A 21,340-nucleotide genomic window follows, 5' to 3' on the forward strand; every position below is an offset into this window, starting at 1 on the left:
TAAGTAGATTATAAATATTTAAGATAGTAATTAGTATTTAGAGTGTGGACTGTGGAGCGATTTATCTTTATCTTTTCTTTCTTTCTTTTTGTATGGTACTTTAATTTCAAAAAATCAAGTACTGGGTAAATTTTTTTAATTTTTTTTTGTAAATTTTATATTATTAAGTGGATTATGAATATTTAAGATAGTAATTAATATTTAGAGTGTGGACTATGGAATGATTTATCTTTATCTTCTTCTTTTTTTCTTCTTTCTTTCTCTTTTTATATGGTACTTTACTTTGAAGAACTCAAATACTAGGTAATTTTTTTTTTAACTTTTTTTTTTCTTTTGTAATTTTTTTTATTAACTCGATTATAAATATTTAAGATAGTAATTAGTATTTAGAATGTGGACTGTGGAGTGATATATCTTTATCTTTTTTTTTTTTTTCTTTTTGTATGGTACTTTACTTTCAAGAAATCAAGTACTACGTAAATTATTTTTTTCTACTCTCTTTTTCTTATGTAAAATTTATATTATTAAGTGGATTATAAATATTTAAGATAATAATTAGTATTTAGATTGTGGACTATGGAGTGACTTTTCTTTATTTATTTTTTTTTTTTTATGATACTTTACTTTAAAGAAATAAAATACTGGGATTTTTTTTTTCTTCTGTAAATTTTATATTGTTAAGTGGATTATAAATATTTAAGTTAGTTATTAGTATTTAGAGTGTGGACTGTGGAATGATTTATCTTTATCGGTTTTTTTTTTTTTTTTTATCGTACTTTACCCTGAAGAAATCAAGTAGTGGGTAAACTTTTTTTTCACTTTTTTTTTGTTTTGTAAATTTTATATTATTAAGTGGATTTAAATATTTAAGATAGTAATTAGTATTTAGAGTGTGGATTGTGGAGTGATTTATCTTTATCATTTTTTTTTTTTTTTGGTATGGTACTTTATTTTCGAGAAATCAAGTACAGGGTAAATTATTTTTTTCAATTTTTTTTTCTTTTGTAACTTTTATATTATTAAGTGGATTATAAATATTTAAGATAGTAATTAGTATTTAGAGTGTGTTCTGTGGAGTAATTTATCTTTATCTCTTTTTTGTTTCTTTTTGTATGGTACCTTATTTTTAATAAATAAAGTACTGGGTAATTTTTTTTTTCTTTTGTAAATTTTATATTATTAAGTGGATAATAAATATTTAAGATAGTTATTAGTATTTAGAGTTTAGACTGTAGAGTGATTTATCCTTTTTTTTTCTTTTTCTTTTTGTATGATACTTTACTTTCAAGAAATCAAGTACAAGGTAAAAAAAAAAAACTTTCTTTTTCTTTTTGTATGGTACTTTACTTTCAAGAAATCAAGTACAAGGTTAAAAAAAATTCACTTTTTTTTTCTTTTGTAAATTTTATATTATTAAGTGGATTATAAATATTTAAGATAGTAATTAGTTTTTAATGTATGGAATGTGGACTGTGGAGTGATTTATTTTTATCTTTTTCTTTTTTGATAGGCAAAAAACGTATTGACCCCTTGTGATGAATTAATTGATTAATTAGCCAAGTTTATTAATTAATCAAATTAACATGCAAATGCGTGATAGCACAAACAAATCACCAACAAACTAATTATGCAGCAGAAAATAAATAACACGGTGATTTGTTTACAAATGGGGAAAACCTAACGACAAAAACCCCACCGGGTGATTTTCAAGTCACCACTCCTAAAACTCCACTATTATTATAACAAGCGATTACAAGTAAAGGAATCCCAAGTACCTTACCAACCTACAGTTGAACCCTTACCCCAATATCCAATTAAACTTGTTTTGTAGTGACAGTTCCTCCTTTCAATGCATGGCTCCCAAGTACGTGACTAACCAATTGCACAAATCCCAGTACGCGACTTCAATCACTAACTAAGAAAGTTGTTGGCTGCAAAGTTCTTTAGTTCATCCACACGATGAAGATCAAGAAGATGTTTGGACACAAAACCCTACAGTGCACATATACAGCAAAATCTTCCAGAGAAAGAGATGAACTAGGGCAAGAACTTCGTCTCCGGTCACATTTGCTTGAACAGAGTTTGCTCAATGCTTGTGCAACTTGTGAACTATTGACGGCCCTTAAAACAATACTTTTATATGTCTAGGGTTAAGAGAAAAGAATGCTTAAAGACACATCTACGGATCCCAAGAAAAACAGATCAAAAATTCTATTTTTGTAAACCTCGACAGATAGAAGCTGTCAAGCATCTGTCGAGCTAGCTGTCGAGCCACGGGGCTAAAATAGCTTCTTAAACCTCGACACATGCTAGCTGTCGAGTTTTAGTAACTCTGCACTTTCAGCTTGTTTTCTTGGACAGACTTGAAGGCTTCAACACTTGATCTTGAAACATGATTTCTTAAAGTATTTAAACACATCCTAAATCTACCCAAATACAAGTAAAGTGCATTTTGTCAAATGATAAGTCAATTACATAAAATAGTGACATATGTTCCTAACAAGTGAATCACATATGTTCTAACAATCTCCCCCTTTAGCAATCCGTGACAAAACCACAACAAACAAATGAATATATGAGAGAAGTCATAAATCACTCAACTCATATTCACTTGTTGAATACAATAAAATCTATCCTAACACAAACTCTTGAAAAATTTTGCAAGAAGAGAGTTTATTGCAAGTAGACTTTAACAACCTGTATTTCTAAAACACTTTAAACAAAACTCATCAAGTTATCTTTGTGTGAAACAGAAATAATAGATTGCATACACATAATATGAAGCATGTGTGTAAAGAGAGAGAAAAAAACAACACATGTAAGGGGTAGATGAAAGAAAAACATACATCAACATATATAAAGAAGATAAGTACAAAGTATGTCAAAAAAATGGTCACAAGACCTAAAGTACAAGAACAATGTATCTATAAAAGAAAGAAAAGAAAAGATACATAAAATCCTCACTACATCCCTCATATCAACACTCCCCTTAACAAAATGTCCTCTACTAACTCTCCCCTTAAGTATAATTACTCTCATATCAAAATTACTCCCCCTTTTTGTCATGAGTGGCAAAGGTTAAGAGTGTCAAGTAGATATCTCATTGGTAGAGCTAGCATTTCCATCATCATCATCCGAAGCATCATCGTCATCACCATCATCATCATCCTCCTCCTCAAAATCGAAAGCCACGAAAGGAGGTGGTGGAGGAGAAGCCTCAAAGCATAACCACCCATGGACACCTGTCGCCGTGCAATACAACCGACACGAACGTTCACCTGATACAACTCCGTAGAGAGAGTATCAAGGCGAGCATCCATGCGCTGAAGCTACGCCATGATATCTCCTAGTGACACATCGCTCGTAGAAGAGGTGGGAGCGGATGTGGAATGAGCAAATCGAGATGGAGTCGGACGGGTGGAAGGTGCTGAATCCTTCTGTTCCGACCTAAACTGAGCCTCATTACATTTAATGATAGCGTAATCTATGGCACACATGAAGGTGAAAAGGTCGAACGCTGGAAGAGGGATGGAAAAATGGTGTAAGATCCTCGCGATAGCAGAAGGAAAGATGAGCTTATCACAAGACGCCGAATCTAGATGAACATTTATGATGGAAAGAATAAAATGAGAAGGGAAATCAATCGTAAGATGCTTAAGAAGGGACAACAGAAATCAAGCACAAGGCTCGGTGATAGAGTTATAATGAGAGAGAGGATGGAGTACAAAGGTCATCACCATGTTCAAAAACCGCGGGCCTTTTGCAAAGGCCAAATAGTAAGTGAACTGGCGCTCACCCCACTCGGAAGGATGCTCACAAAAAGCTGATTTGAGCTCATCCTTGGACATAGTCCGTAGTCACTCACAACTAGGATAGTCAAGAAACTCTACCCTAGGAACCCTAAGCACATCCGCAACAAGCTGCGGTGTGACAGGAATGTGCGTACCTCGAATGCAAGTAAAGAAAAGAGGTACTAAAGGATCAATCTGGTGCATGTTGGAGTAAAACTCCTGGATAATCATGAGAGGACATGTGACCAGGACGTCACACAATGACTCCCATCCCCGACTGTGAATGACAGTGGGAAGATCGGTATCGGCGAAGTCCGTTAGAATGACTTGGCGTTCAGAATGAATGCCGCATCTAGAAAAGTTCTCTGAGAATGCCTTGTGAGCATCATCATCACGGAACCAAAGAAAGAGAGGAGCAAAATCAAAAGACGAAGAGGCACCAGAACGAAGAGGGTTCCGGGCCAGAGTTGACTTACGCTTAGGTGCCATAGACACAACTAACGTAAACAGAATAAAGAGGGGGAAGAAAGAAACAATCAGAAAAGCTCCAAAACAAAGGAAATGCATGAACATGTGACATGCAAAAGAAATTGCATCATGGGCTTAGCCCAATCCAATCCTACCAACACATAATCAATTATACACATCTAAAATGCATGATAATACTGTTATAATGCAAATGTGATGCAATACATGAAGTTTTTAAGATCAAATCTTCAAAAACCATCCCAAAATTTCAACAAAAACTCAACAATTTGGAAAACCCCAAAATTTTTCAAAAACCCAAAATCCTAGGTTTCAAAACATGACATGCATGAATATGAGAGATTAGAAGCTTACCAAGTGAAGAAAAACTTGAAAAATCTTGAAGAAACCTTGAGGAAGAAGATTGGAGTGAGTGAGAGAGGATTTGGAAACAAAAAGATAGAGATATCGAGAGAGAGATCGACAGAAATGAGCTGCAGATCGCACGAGGAGAATACATAGGCCAACAGTAAATCTCGACAAATGAAGGTGTCGAGAGGTATCGAGAAATCTATTGAGGTAGGTGTCGAGAAAAAGGTCGTCGACAGATGCAGGTGTCGAGCATATGTCAAGGAACAAACCACCATCGAGAAGCTATCAAGGAGCTATCAAGGAACAAACCACCATCGACAGAAGCTCGATCGATCGACCTAGCCATCGAGAAGCTATCAAGGAGACAGGAACTTTCTCGATCGATCCACCAGGTTTCGAGGAGGTGTCGAGATTGCGATAAGAAAAAAGCTTGGAAGCCTGACAGATAGCCAGGTGTCGAGGAGGTGTCGAGCAAGCTTTTAATCTTCAAGAAAAAATCTCCACAAACAAATCTTCAAAAGGAAAAATCTCCATTTTTCAAAGGAAAAATCTCTAAAACCATATTCAAAGGAAAAATCTCCATGAACAAATCTTCATTAAATTTTTTTCAAAAGTTCAATCTCTAGAATAAATCTTCAAGGAAAAATCTCCAAAACCATATTCCAAAGGAAAAATCTCCATGAACAAATCTTCATTAAAATTTTTTCAAAAGTTCAATCTCCAGAATATATCTTCAAGGAAAAATCTCCATGAACAAATCTTCAAAAGGAAAAATCTCCAAAACCGTATTCCAAAGGAAAAATCTCCATGAACAAATCTTCTTAAAAATTTTTCAAAAATCCAATGGAAAAATCTCCAAAATAAATCTTCAAGGAAAAGTCTCCAAGAACAAATCTTCAAAAGGAAAAATCTCCAATGAGTAAATCTTCATTAAAAATTTTCAAATCATCAAAGGAAAAATCTCCAAAACTATTTTTCAAGGAAAAATCTCCTATGAACAAATCTTCATTAAAGTTTTTCAAAATTGCAATGGAAAAATCTCCATATTTCGAAGGAAAAATCTCCACGAATAATTTTTTTTTATTTTAAATTTCAAATGTTTAAAGGATAAATCTTCAAGATAACTCTTCAAAAAAAAAAAAAAAATCTCAATTTTTCAAGGAAAAATCTCCAATGAATAAATCTTCATAGGAAAAATCTCCAATGAACAAATCTTCATTAAAAATTTTGAACACTTCAATGGAAAAATCTCCAGAGTCAAAGCTTTAAAGGATAAATCTCTTAAGCATAGCTCCAATGAAAGATCTCCAAAACAAATGGCAAATTGCGGTCTCCTTCCATATTCTCCAATGGTCGCAACAGCAAGTTTGCTATCCACACTCAACATTCATCAAAACATGCAAGATGTCCCAAACTAGGGGCATTCGCCAGGTATAGTCTTTTCAATGAATAACTCCGTTACTAATTGAAAATATTTATTTTGCAGGTACTAGGGTAAAAGGCCCACAAACATCGGCATGAATAATGCCTCTTAAATCCATTGGACCTCTGGGAAGCACATCTAAATTCAAATCCATGGACCTCTGGGAAGCACGTCCAAATTCAAATCCATGGATCTCTGGGAAGCATGTCCAAAATTCAAATCCTTGGACCTCTAGGAAGCACGTCCAAACTTCAATCCATTGGACCTCTGGGAAGCACATCCAAATTCAATTCCATCGGAACTCTGGGAAGCATGTCCAAACTTCAATCCATTGGACCTCTGGGAAGTATGTCCAACTTCAATCCATCGGATCTTTGGGAAGCACATCCAAACTTCAATTCATCAGACCTCTGGGAAGCACGTCCAAACTTCAAACCATCGGACCTCTGGGAAGCACGTTCAAAATTCAATTTCAATGGACCTTTGGGAAGCACGTCCAAATTCAATTTCAATGGACCTTTGGGAAGCACGTCCAAAATCAAACCATCGGACTTCTGGGAAGCACATCCAAATTTCAAAAGCAAGTCCAAAATCAAACCATCGGACCTCTGGGAAGCACGTCCAAATTTCAAATCCACGGACCTCTGGGAAGCACATCCAAAACTTCAAATCCATCAGACCACTGGTAAGCATGTCTTGTACTAATTTGTTTTCCAAAAAATAAAGGTTGCATCCATGAACTATGTTTAGACCTGATCCTCCCACTAAGAGGTATGTAAGCAATCTCCCTCGAGATTCGGTCCACATTTTGATCCAGAATATGACCGTCTGCATTTTTATCTACATGCATCATACATTCACCACGGTTAAATATTGATCGCAAAGTTAGGTGTCTCTTTCATACATTGACATTCGCTTTTCAAGCTCTGCCAATGAGGGGGGCATTTTGTTGACACCCTATTTTGCAACCCGCATTTAACCTCACGTGGAGGGTAAAAGGGTAATTTCACCTTGAAAATATGCATCTTGATTCTGGTCATTAGATCCTTAATCTCATTTCATCAAAATGATCTTGATGTTGTAACGATCAAATCGACTTGTTATAAGCCCTAGTCGGACTACCAAATTGAAAGTTATCATCAAATCAAATTTTAATGGCTGAGATGCACTATCACAAATTGAGTCCAACTATATGTAATTATGAATAATTGATTTCAATTGGTTATAAGTGTAATCAATTTAAAATCAATGATGTGTCATAATTTGATTGGTTAGGACTACATTTTATGGTGAGGTTGCATACATCTAATTAATTAGACAATTAAATATTAATTATTCAATGAGTAATTTGTGCAATTATCTTTTAATTAGAGTAAATTTGGAACCAATTAAGTCTAAAATGGGAGTGATTGGAGCCATTTAATGTTAATTGGGAGCTAATTTGGGACCTATTAATGTTAATTGTGCTGAAACCATTTTTTAACAAATGACCTCTGCTCACCATTTCATCGATATCTCTCAGAATATTTTGAATCTGTGAATGAGGTTAATTTTTCCAGAAACTAGACATCTGGGGCTTCAATTTGAGTACAAGAATGAGACAATTCCGATCAGAATTGAGTTAGATATGATTTTTCAAAGTTGACTTTATAGGCTGTTACAGCAGCTACGGGAAAACCAAACTTTGCTTGCTTCTCACTCTCATCAATCTCCACATTTAATGTACCAAATTTCCCCAAAGGCTAAAATGAGGTCTAGATTCATGATTCTTTGTCAACCCTCATTAAATGACCTTCCATTCATATTTCCTCCACCACTACTATATAAACCCCCTCTCCTTCATTCCAAGACACACAAAAAAACCCCCTCTCTCTTCTCTTCTCTTGAGTTCTAGTAAAATTGAGTAATCTTGTCATATCTTGGTTTTCTTGAGACTCAAGATATTGAGTGAGACTCACTCTCCCTCTCCTAGTTTTTCTTTTCCTCCACCCTTAGGACCTCTATCAAGAGTCTCCTCCTCCACCATATGGATCTTGCATAAAGGTAATCCATTTCCCTAACTTACTTTTTGTGTTGTCATGATGAGAATTTAAGATTAAAGCATGATATTAACTATTTAATTTTTCTTGAATATGTTTGAATGTTCTTAAATGTTCTTATGTGTTCTTCATATGTTCTTGGTTGTTCATCACATGTTCATGCATAACACTAGTTTTGATCTTAAATCCACATCAAAAATATGAAAAAGATGTTTGTTTAATAATTATTTTAAATTCTTGAATCTAGGATATCACCATCCACACACATTCATTAGAATTTATTTTTCAATTCAAATGGAATGCTTAATAAATTGAATTAGAGTTTATCACATGCGCACACTTTAAATTCAACATGTAAATTGATTGATAACATATTGGATGATGTGATATAAATGTTGGCCACCATAGTCTAGAAGCTAGATCGGTTTCATCGGACAAGGTGGATGCCTAACACCTTCCCTCCTTGTAACATAGCCTCCAAGCTTAGATTAAGGGTTAGTAGATCAAATGATTATCCATGTACTTTTCGATTTTCAGATTGTAACTAGGAAACAAAGCAACGTACTTTATCTTAGATTGTATCTAGGACCAAAGCCATGTAATTTCCTATGATCAATGTAAATTCAATTTCAAATAAATAAAATGAGGAATTTTTTCAATTTTGGTTTTCTTATTTATTCCAATAATTAAATAAGTGGTGACTCCATTGTAAAACCCTTAATTTAAAGAAGAAATATAACTAGTCGAACCTCCATTTTGAGAGGCAATAACACGACTCCACTCATTCACGTGGGTTTGGCACAACGTCCTATAAAAAAAAAAAAGGGCTAGGGGCGCGGTCTCTCACATTATTGTGAAATTATTGTGTTCATAGCTTAATAATCTCCTTATTTTGTATTCCTTTAATTTTATCGATTCATGTTACTCAAAAGTGTATGACGTCATAGACTATCATGTTACACAAAAGTTTAAATAAAACGAAATTCTTCTATACATTAATAAATCTATAAAAAAAAAAAATTAATCATGAAATGAACGAAATTGAGAGGCCTTGAAATAAAATTTTCCAGAATTAAATTTCATCTTAATAATGCATACTATTTCATTGGAAATTCATACTTTCAGGTTTCATATTGTTGGAGAGAGAGAGAGAGAGAAAGTGACCTGGATGTTCATGAGTGTAAGTGTCCCATATACTTGGTCCTTTGCCATCTTCTTTTGCTGCACCTTCATAATAGAAATTTGAAATAACACTCGCACATAAAATATTGACATATGCTTGACATCCCCAAGACATGTGAAAAAAGAAAACTATGATACAAATTAACATAGAGATAATTGTGACTTAGTTACCTGATAAGACGCTGATGCTGTCCCAAAAATAAAGCCTTTGGGAAAACTGGTACGGTTGAATGAAGCAGTGTCATGGCTTGCTGAAACAGCAATGACATTAGTCAATAAGCCAAGAAGAACTAGGAAGCCTAAGCCTGTATAGCCTTGAAATGCCATATTGATTTTGGGTTTATTTGTGTAGCATTAGATAGAATCTGCCAGTTTTTTAAAAAGGAGTACTACATAATCTTACTTATTTAGAAAAGATTAAAATAGAGATGAAAGATAATAATAATAAAAAAAAAACCATAGAAAAGGACAAGCAATATTTTAGTCATCCTAGCTGTCCTTCAACTGATTTTTGACATTGTATGTACCATGTAGAATTATAAATATCCTCTAGGTTATAAACTTTGACCATTTACATCAGCTCTTGAAAAAATCGATATATTTTATCATATAAACCCTTTTTTTTTCTATTTTATTTAACCACGTTTTCAAAACAACAAAATCAAATTATCTATTTTAAACTCTATTTGATTAAAATATCAATTTTTATAATTAGTTCTCTCTTCATCACTATTAAGATAAAAATGGGATTAAAAGGTATAATCTATCATCCACTCATCTATTGTCTTCATTTAACAAAAAACAAAGAAATAAACAAAAAAACAGAAAGACAAAGTAGCACTTATTTAAGTAAGCCCAGTTTTTATATATACTTTTTCCCCTCCAGGGCATTCAAGTACATGATGCTTACAGTCATGAGGAGAATTTGACAACGAGCGACAAGATCTCAAATATATATATATATATATATATATTTGATCTTTAAGTTATGTGAAGATTAAAATACCAAGGTAGACGGGCAAGAAAAAAACAAAACTGAAAAAAAAAAAATTGCATCAAACTTTTGTAACCATTTTAGGATTCATATCAATATTATGTATGTCATACACACCTCTAGACCGATAGAGATCCCATTGCGCTCTTCTACCACAACGCTCTCACTTGTTGTGTTAACTTTGCCCTTAATTTTACTTTTACTCATATAAATATAATTCTCGACCTCCATTTTATCAAATTCTCAATTTCAAAATATAGAAATGTTCAAATTTTATTTCTGATAAAGAAAATCCAACTTTTTTTTTAATTTAAACTAACTGTGTTTTATTTCAAAGTTTAATCACAAATCATTTTTTCACTCTTTTGTCCAACATTTGATTCTAGTGTTTAAAAATGAAAGAAAAATAAAAAGACAATAATACAAAAATGAGTGATGCTAGTAAGGGGACTGGGGAGGCTCTCCAGTTTTGAAGAGCAAAATCTTTAAGGGAGAGAGTCTCGAGAGAATCTCTGATCATTAGGCTCCATTGAACAAATTTTAAAGAAAGTCCTAAGAGTAGAAAAAGCAGGGAGAGTTCGGTGTCTTCAATATTCTTAATTATAGACTTGTCAACGGGTTGGGTTTTTTTAAAGCTAGTCTCGTTGTTTAGGCCATGATTGAAGTAAGAATTTAGGTAAAACAAAAGAGCACGTGCATTGCAAAGAAAATGAAAAACGAAACTAGTTCATGGGCTGATCCGTTTTTTAACAAACAAGTTCGATCTCTTTTAAAGTATATTTTCTCTAGAATAAATTCCAAGGCGAAAATAAATTTAAATTTTCTATTCCCCAATAAAAATTGAACATAGGAGTTAAGTTTAGACTTGGTTTATATAATATAATTGTTATTTCAGTTGCTTGATCTTGTTGTTAATTTCATTGTTATTACCTTGTTTCTATCATTATCATGCTAATTTTATTATTATCACTTATTTTGCCACATGATTTAGCTTTAGGTCACCTTATCATAAAATTTACTATTTGTTTGAATTGATGTAATGAATTTGGTTAATAATATTGTGTCCATTGATTAATTAATTGAATATAAAAAATATCCCTTACTTTGATAAGATTGGTAAACATACCAGACGTGCGTGTCTCACACTTTTCCATGGCTAAATTTGACCACCGAATTCGTCCTTGGTGGACGTAGACCATTTTTCTTATCCATTAACTCAATCAAATAAATAAAAAATTATTTCTTATTTTATTTTCCCTTTAAAATAATAATAAATAAATGACGAATCCTTCACTTTTCAAAACCCACGATTTCTAATTAAAACTCTCAAACATAACTTCTTTTTTTTCTAAAATCCCTTCTTGGGGGGGGGGGGGGGGGTGGTTGTCATGTGGTGGTTGTACAAAATTAGCTTGTGAATCTGATATGTAGCATGCATTTTTAGCCCTAGAAAATCATTTCTGCATAAGCTACATAATTAGCAATATTGTAGTTTAGCCCTAGAAAATCAAATAACCCATTTACTCCTAGAAAATCAAATAACCCATTTACTAGTTTGGATTTTTTTTTTTTTTTTTTTTTGTGAACTTGGGTAATATATATATATATATATATATATATATATATAAATCAGAGAAAATCTAATTAGATTTTAATAGGATTCTCAATTTTGTACCACGTGTCCCATTTAATTTTTAATTTTGTGCGAAATGAATTATTGAATGTAAAAATTAAAGAATCCAAATCAAATTAGATTCTAAATTGGATTTTAATCGGAGTCCAATTTTCCATCACATGTCCATCTAAGTTTTTAATTTTTGTGGCAAGTGAATTATTAAGTACAAAAACCAAAAAAATAAAATCAATTAAATTCTAAATCATATATATATATATGAGAAACCATTACATATTTTAGAAATGTATGATTTAAAAAAACTGTAAGCTAATGCCATGTATAATTTCAACCATATAATTGTGATTATTTTTAATTGTACCCGTACATATGCACAGGGTTACATACTAGTCAGTCATTAATGAGAGATAAAAATTAAAAAAAATATATATTTTGTTTAAAACTCATATAATAATATATTATTTAACAAGCATTTCTGCATTAAAGTCTTGTACTCCATACAAGTTACATAATTTAAAGAGCATAAAAATGGAGAAGAAATAATCTTCAGTTTATTGTTTGGAGATTGTCCAATGCTAATAGATAATTCATAATTTGAGCATATTTCTTGTCTACTTCTTGAGGAAATTCTTGAACCAACGGGCAGAATGTTTAGGGTATCTTTTATTCCCATTTTTGTAGTCTACAAAGTTGATTCCGAATCGAACAGTGTAACCTGAGGACCACTCAAAATTGTCCAACAATGACCATGCAAAGTATCCCTTCACATTTACACCATCCCTATATATACCAAAGAAAGAAGTGAAATTCAGTTAGAATTCTATAATTGTGTGTGTGTGTGTGTGTGTGTGTGTGTGTGTGTGTGTGTGTGTGAGAGAGAGATATATTGCACTTACTTGATAGCCCTATGAAGATACAAAAGATGTTTATGGTAATAGTCAATTCTTTGGGGGTCGACGAGGGCTTCCTTGAGTGACAAGGTGGCATTATTGAACTCATCAATTCCTATAAATATAGTTGGGGGAATTTAGCCTCAAATGGAAATCTAATAACTAGCAATAGAATACCAATTTTCATGAATTTATGGGATAATAAAAGAAAAAAGAAGTTAGAGGAAATCACCATTCTCAGTGATGTAAATTAGTGGATTGTGGTACTTCTTCTTTATGTAGAGCAAAAGGTCTCGAAATCCTCTAGGATAAACAAAGAGCCAACTTGAAGCAGCCTGAGATTTTTTACGGATACTAACATAAGGGTAAAACAGAATGTGTTTATCTTTAGTTACAAGATAAAAGTTAAAAAAATTAAGATATTCATTATGTCAATGATATGACATCAACTATATTTATTACCACGTCAATTTAAAATAATTTTTTCCAATATATTTGAGTGTAGCTTTACTATTTTCTTAATGAAATTTCTAGAAGGCTAGGCCATTGAGTACCATCAATATACTAAAAAAAAAAAATGGTGTTTGTTTTTTCCCTCTAACTACTAGAACAAAAATGTTGATATGTATTTTGCTAGCTAGTGTACCAGTGGACCAATGGGGATCCCGTTCCGTGAAGCTGCAAAAACAAGAAAAAAAAAATGGTCATGTTATTATTACCATATTAGATACATAAGAAACTCACAAGCATGGCTTCGGGTGTTGAATTTGTACGTACTAGTAAGATTAGCACTTGAATCTGTCAAGAGACTTGCTCTATCACCATTTGGTTAGGGGGCATAAGCTGCATAATTAGTAGTATAGTAGTTTAATCCTATAAAATCAAACGACCCTTTTACCAGTTTGGATTGCTCTTTGGTGAACTTGGGTAATCGATCTTTAACGAGAGATCTCATACTTTGTGGGTAGTCACCATTTATCAATGGGTTCAAAAACCTGCAACAACACTGAAAATTTTAAAATTTATGCATATTATAAATTTATTAAATTTGTACATACTTTAAGTTGAACAAACTCTAAAGAAAGAAACCAAAAAGGTGGTGTGATTCGATTGGAAAGCAACAACTTCATCTTAATGGCCAAAAAAGAAAATTAAAAGAAATATTGTGCGTTTGGATGCATTTGGGTGATTGCTTATTTGCTAAAAGTATAATAAAAAAACAAGGGGAAAAAATAACTTTTTTAGGGCGTAGTCCATCAAATTAAGCTCAAAAATCCTAAAATTTTTTTTTTTTTTTTTTTTTTTTTTTTTTGTGGGGGGGGGGGGGGGACTTTACCAAATGAACCCTTAGTTCAAACAACATGGAAATGGAAAAGGAAAAGGAAAAGAAGAAAATAAAAGATAATTTAGGACATTTAAATGATCAAAAACTTTATACAAATGGGTTTATACTTTAAACTTAATTCGATAAAGTATTTGTCCAAATGGGTTTATACTTTTTTTTTTTTTTTTTTTGAGAAAAATGGGTTTATACTTTATAAAGTGACGTGTATGAGTATTTTAGTTGTATGACACATTATATGACTTTGACACCGAGAGCAAACTTTTATTTGGATCCATCCTTGTCATTTTTCTCTCGTAGATAGATGCATTTTATTGTGAAAGTTCTCGATGCGGGCTCGTATATTTATGCTAAAATACTTCATCTTAAAAAATAATAATAATAATAATAAATGAATAAAATAAAACTTAATGAAAAAAAATGAAATGAAATTTCCTATATCTGACAATAAAAAATAAATAAAAAATTCTAATCTTATATTTATTATTTGTTAAAATTAAACTTTTTAGTACTTAGGCACTGAAAAAGAATTCTTTGACCACTAAGAATGAGTTGACCCTCCAAAGTCCAAAGAGTTAATAATAAATAAAAAGTTATCTATGTCAAATTAGATAAATTTTGTACATTTATTAGAATTTAAAAAGATATAAAGCTCATTTTAGGATTGTTTTGTAGACGTAATTATCTTGATAAATTTTATATTCACTATTATTATGAATAATGACTAATCAGCAATAGAGGTGTTAAGAAGCTATAAAGCTATTTTTAACACCGCAAACTCCAAAAAAAATGCCCAACATCAAGTGCTAAAGCTAAATTTTTTTGGCAACCTGCTACAGTGAACTACTAAGACTAGTAGTTCATAATAACAAGAAGGGATAAAAATATATATATATATATATATATATTATTTTATTATATTTGTTGGGATTTTGTGGCAGAGAGGAAGTGAAAGAAAGTGAGAAAAAAATTAATTAAAAATGAATAGTATTTGGATGATGGAAAAATAGGAGAATTGATGCAGGGTGTGTTCTGAAATTGTGTTAAAAAAAATAAAATAGCTTTTCAAGATGGTAAATGCTAAAGTTTTTAACTCCACTGACGTAGATGCTCTAATATTTTAAAAAATTCAAGACTTTATCCTTAATTAAAAAAAAAAAAAAGCATATAAATAGGTGCTACCTACCCCCAAGCACAATTTCCGGATCTTGCCCCTGACTTCAATATATAATTAATCATTGGGAGATCTACTTTTGATTTTGCCTTCATTTGGGTTGAGAAATTTTGTGATTTGGGTAGGATTAACAAATTTTACACGCTAATTACGTCCTTCAAATGGCAAGTGTTAAATTAGAAAATGTAAAACAAAAAGCATAAAGGCATAAAGCATAACTTACCATCCCAACATGAAATCCACAGCACGTTCCGCAGCCTTCTGGTCTCTCTTTGCATTAGAGAATGGCACAAACCAGTGACTCACAATCGTTATCCCTATCACTCCTTTCTGTGCTGCCTGCATGGTGAACATTTTTTTACACTCAAAGATCATGCGTGGGATTTTGTATATTTATCTAAGTTAAACTTCATTACAATTGTTCAAAGCATTCTCAGAAATTGCTATTCATATGTTCTTGTATCATTTGTAAAGCAAGTTTAACCAACCATGTACATTTAGGAGTTATTTAAAAAAACAAATAAATTATAAATTTGATACAGTTACAATGGTGAGGGTGATTTAAATCTTAAATGTCTCCAACTGAGACACAAGGAGATATAAGTTGAGGTACAAGGCTTTTGACATACATTTAGTGCCATTTTGTATAACTTGAAAAAAAAAATGGTTTTAATATGTTAAAGTTTTGTAAGTCGAACCTGATATTTTTTCTTGTACAATTCAACAGCAGCTGCATGAGAAAGCAGCTCATGGTGTGACACCAAATATGGCTCTGTCCCTGAATCCCCACCAGTACAATTTAGATTTTGCCAAGCAGAGCATCGACCTGGCGCTAACGCTTTTGCTGCATAACCACCATAGCTATAGCTCCATGGCTCATTTAGTGTGATCCAATGCTTTACCCGATCGCCAAATTCCTTGAAGAGAAGTTCCGCATAGTCCCGAAAATCATCACTGAATATTAGACACATATGTTAGAATAACATTTTGAGACAAATAGTGACTTACTAATTTCATCATAGTATTGAGCTTGAAATCATACATAAAATGTCATATATTATGCACCACCGATGAATTGGGCCCCATTTATTAGGGAGATTCGAAATCCATCTATTAAATGTCAAAATAATGGATAAATTTAAAACTTTAATGTTTTGACACAAATGGTAGATTATCACTTAATATCAATGTCCTCAATCTTTCTTTTTATTTTTAATTCCAAAATTGGAGTCGTTTAAAATCATAATTACATATTATGTGCTTAATATATGTAAAACGTCTATAATTGGATGGAGAAGTTGGATTATTTGGTGAATTATTCTTTTTTATTTTTTTTTTGGGGTAATTTGTTGGTGAATCATTCACTTACACAATTTGTGGACTTAGGAAACCACCATACTCATCTTCTAATGCTTGGGGAAGATCCCAATGAAACATTGTTACAAAGGGCTTTATACCTGCATTTTGTAATAGAAAAATAAAGTGTGCATTATAAAAAGTTAAATAAGTTGATGACATTTTGGAATTTTAATATTAATTCTTGACCTTTGCCCAAAAGCCTATTGATGAGCTTGTTGTAATACTCGATTCCTTCTTGATTCACACCACCACTTAGTTTCCCTTCTGAAATTAGTCCCAAAAATGAAATTGTTAGGAACATAATGTAGTCACAAAACAATAGTCAATCCACTCCAACCTAAGATGTGTATTTGATGGTACCCATTTTTATGTCCTTTTCATTGTATGGATCTAACCTTTTATGGGATTATGAAAAGGATAATCTTACTTGGCAGTACTCGAGACCATGAGATTGAGAACCTATATGCATCTAAATTCATCTTTTTCATAATCCGAACATCTTTCTGCAATGTATAATCACAACATATATAAATTGTTAGAAAATTTTGAAATGAAAATTTCTTATATTGTGATTATCTTGTATTTGGTTTGATATGCTCAATAATTAGAAAAAAGCATTTGGCAAATATAATTTGGCCCTAAAAATGTAGAAAAGTTGAGACACAAAAATTAAAAGCTAATTAGGATCTAACATATATATAATATAATTTATTAGAGCATCCACAGTAGGTGTGGCAAATGTGTCAAATGCCAAATATTTGGCACATTTGGCATTTGGCACATTTGCCACACCAAACACAAAAAACACCAAATATCAGATGTGCTAAATCTCATCATTTTTGCAACATGTGAATAGTACCGTTGCAAATTTGCAATGGTACAGAATGGTGTGGTATAAGTTTTAATCATTTTTTATTCTTTTTTCTCTCTCCTCTCTTTTCACTTTCCCGTTTTTCTCTTCTCTCTCATTCTTCCTCAGACATCACACCTCTCCATTCTTTTCTTCTTTCACTCTTTTTTCTTCTCAATCTCGTTGTTTTTCTCTCTTCCTCTCAAACATCACCCTCAGTTTTTTCTTCTCACTCTTTTCTTCTTTCACTCTGATCTCTGTCGCTGTAGTTTTTTTTTTTTGGCAGTGATTTGATACCCAGTTCGGCAGTGGGTGGGTTGAGATGGTGATTAGCAGATCACTAGTGGTGGGTTGCAATGGTCAGATTCAGTGGTGGGTGGGTCGGCTGGTGATGGGCGAATCAATGGTGGTGGGTTTTGTTGTGCGAAATCAATGGTGCGAAATTGATGAATGGGTTCCAAAGGATAGGTCTGCGGTGGGTGGGTTGTGGCCACAACAATTTTTCTGATTTTTTTCTGGTGTTGTTGGTGGGTGGGTTGTGGGTTCTGTTGTTTTTCTGGTGGTTGTGGCCGTAACAATTTTTCTGGTTGTGTTTTTTTTTTTTTTTTTTAATTTATTTATAAGGTGGTGTTGGTGGATGTGGGTTTATGCCGATGGTGGCTGTCAGCGTTGTTGCAGCGGAGGTGGTTGTGTGGTTGTTGTTAATGATGATGATGATCGGGTTTGGGTTTGGGTTGATCGGGTTGGCTGATTTTGGTTGATCAGGTTTTGATTGTAGTGTTTGTTTGAGTTTTTTTTTTTTTTTTTTGGTAGCAATGGCTAATATTGGTGGTAGGTGGTTGATCTGTGGGGGTGGTTGGTGGTTGTAGGCTGTGGTGGTTGATCTGCAATGTGGGTTGTTGTTGATGATAATGGGGAAGGGGATAATATATTATTTTAATGTGTAGTAAATATTATTTTAATGTATAGAATTGAATTATAAAACATCTGATAAATGAGATGTTGCAAAATGATATGGTAAAATAATAAAGTAGGTATTTGGTGTGGTAAAATGGCATAATTTTTGCACCAGCTGCTACGGATGCTCTTAGTGAAGCCAGGATTTCAAGTCGAGGCAAGTGTTAAAGAAAATATTTTAAAATATACCTAAAAAAGTATCAATATTATGACCAAAAAAAAAATTTATTAACAACTATAATTGTCATTTTAATTTTCACAATGGCTCTCAATCTTTTTTCAAATTTTTTGAATGTTTTCTTCTAAAAGAGGGATTGTAGAAAGATTTGTCAAATCTACCTCAATACAAACTAGTTTAGAATTTAATTTAAACTCATTATTATGCTCATGGTTCTCTATAATTTTAATTAACTACAAATATATATATTTCATTTCACTAAAATAAAGAAACAAAAATAACCAATTCACAATTGCTAAAAATCAAGGAAAAGAAGGTTTTAAAAAAAAAATTTAAAACAAAAGACTAATCTAAATGTATGAAGTTTTCCCACGAAACAGCATATAGACCTTGTAGTGATGATATTGATCGTTAGCAACATTTCCGTTGCTTCCATCCCTTATCCAATCTGCAATTTCATTGTAAGTTAATACTGCATTTAGAGAACTTTTTTTTTTTTTTCCTTTTACTATTTAAGAACTCGTAATTAGAGCCATAAGTAAAATGGAACTAGTTTTGAAGGAAACGAAGGCAAAGCGGGGAAAATGAAGAAAAATAAATACCAAAAGATAGAAATGTGAAGTTTACTTTTTGCGTTGTCGTCGTCGTTGTTGTTCTTTTTTTTTTTTTTTTTTTTTAAATCAATCCAGGATAAATATCCATCATAGTCTCATAGATCTAGTTAAAATTAAATAAAGGTTGTAAATATTGTTGGGTCATCAATATTTAAATAAATATTGTAAATATTATCTTGATATTTTTTTTAACTTACTAATAATGGAGCAAAATCTAAATAACTTATTTTTATATTATCTTGATATCTTTTTAAAATTATTAAACAATTTGGTGATGAATATTTTCATTGCCAAGACATTTGACGACCCGGTTTGGTATGTCTTAGGAGATGATATAGTACATATAGTGATGATAAATTTCGTCACTATAGGCATTTTTTGCTGTAGTGTTGCATCCATTACGAATCAATGATTTAATTTGTAATAGCTATACATTCCTTGAGTTTAGTTGATTTGTGAGATGTATTTTATTGTTGGCTTTATTCAATGACAAAAGTTGTTGGTATTGCATTTTATGTTTTATATATTTTTCTTGGGTTTTAATGTAATTTGGGATAAATGTATTTGAGCCCTCCCTCAACCTTGGAAAGCTACTTTAACCATAGATCTCGCAATCTAGAGGCGACCTAGGTAGCCCGTAAGCTCCACATGGCAGGTGGTCTGGATGAGGATGCAAACGCGCATCTCGGGATCCCCACACAACCTTAGGGAGTGATAAGATCGCAAGCTGCACGATCTTTGTACTCTGCATTCTAGAGCACACTTGTCCAATGCACATTTCCAGCACACACACACAGCTATAAGGCATGGAAAGGGCTTCATATAAGGGTGTCACAAACCCTAGAATTTATAGAAGAGAAATCCAAGAGAAGCCTATCATAGTGTATGAAGAGAGAGAGAGCCATTTTGCTTTGAGAAAAACCAATCCAACCTCTCTTTTCCATCTCCTACTTTGTATTGATTGAGATATTGTAAACACATTCCTCACTTATAAACACAGACCTTATGAGTGAGAGAAAGGCTATGGATAAGTGAAAAGTCACATTTAAATCCAATCTTCATTGGTGGTGTTTTATTGGTGCTTCAATAAAGGGTCTCTGGTAAGTTAGGAAGAGAAGGGACTCGGAGCAATCGGTTACTAGCTCAAGCTTAGAGGGCTCAAGTACATGCACACAAAAATTTTACAAAAAATTTATTACTAGTTCGCATCTCGATCTATCACTTACAATATTTTATTACCAACCATTATTAGCTAACCACCTAAGTTTTATAGTGAAATCGTTGTGAAAATATTATGTTCATAGCTTAATAACATGACATTCTAAACGTTAATAAATCTTTTAAAAAAAAATTAATCATGAAATGAACGAAATTGAGAGGTCTTGAAATTAAATTTTCCAGAATTAAATTTTATCTTAGTAATGCATACTATTCCATTGGAAATTCATACTTTCAGATTTCATATTGTTGGAGAGAGAAAGAAAAAGTGACCTGGATGTTCATGAGTGTAAGTGTCCCATATACTTGGTCCTCTACCATCTTCTTTTACTGCGCCTTCATACTAGAAATTTGAAATAACACACGTGCACATAATAATATTGACATATGCTTGACATCCCTAGACATTTTTGAAAAAAAAAGAAAAAAAAAAAGACACAAATTAACATAGAGAGAATTGTGGCTTAGTTACCTGATAAGACGACGATGCTGTCCCAAAAATAAAGCCTTTGGGAAAACTGGTACGATTGAATGAAGCAATGTCGTGGCTTGATGAAACAGCAATGACATTAGTCAATAAGCCAAGAAGAACTAGGAGGCCTAAGCCTGGATAGCCTTGAAATGCCATATTGATTTTGGGATTTTTGTGCAGCACTAGCTAGGTAGAATCTGCCCCGCACCCCCTTTTTTCTATAGAGGAGCACTACATTATCTTATCTATTTAAAAAGATAAAAATAGAGATGAAAGATTAAAAAAATAAAACATGGAAAAGGATAAACAATATGTTAGTCATCATAGCTGTCCTTCAACTGATTGGTTGGCATTCTATGTACCACGTAGAATTATAGATATCCTTCA

General features: G+C 32.5%; 1 pseudogene; it reads right to left on the reverse strand.

Annotated features, from left to right (window-relative positions):
• Window positions 1-12,509: 12,509 nt before the first annotated feature.
• On the reverse strand, window positions 12,510-21,109 carry LOC115976464 (annotated as a pseudogene).
• Window positions 21,110-21,340: the final 231 nt, after the last annotated feature.

Source organism: Quercus lobata, chromosome 1, assembly GCF_001633185.2.
Source record: "Quercus lobata isolate SW786 chromosome 1, ValleyOak3.0 Primary Assembly, whole genome shotgun sequence".
Lineage (NCBI taxonomy): Eukaryota > Viridiplantae > Streptophyta > Magnoliopsida > Fagales > Fagaceae > Quercus > Quercus lobata.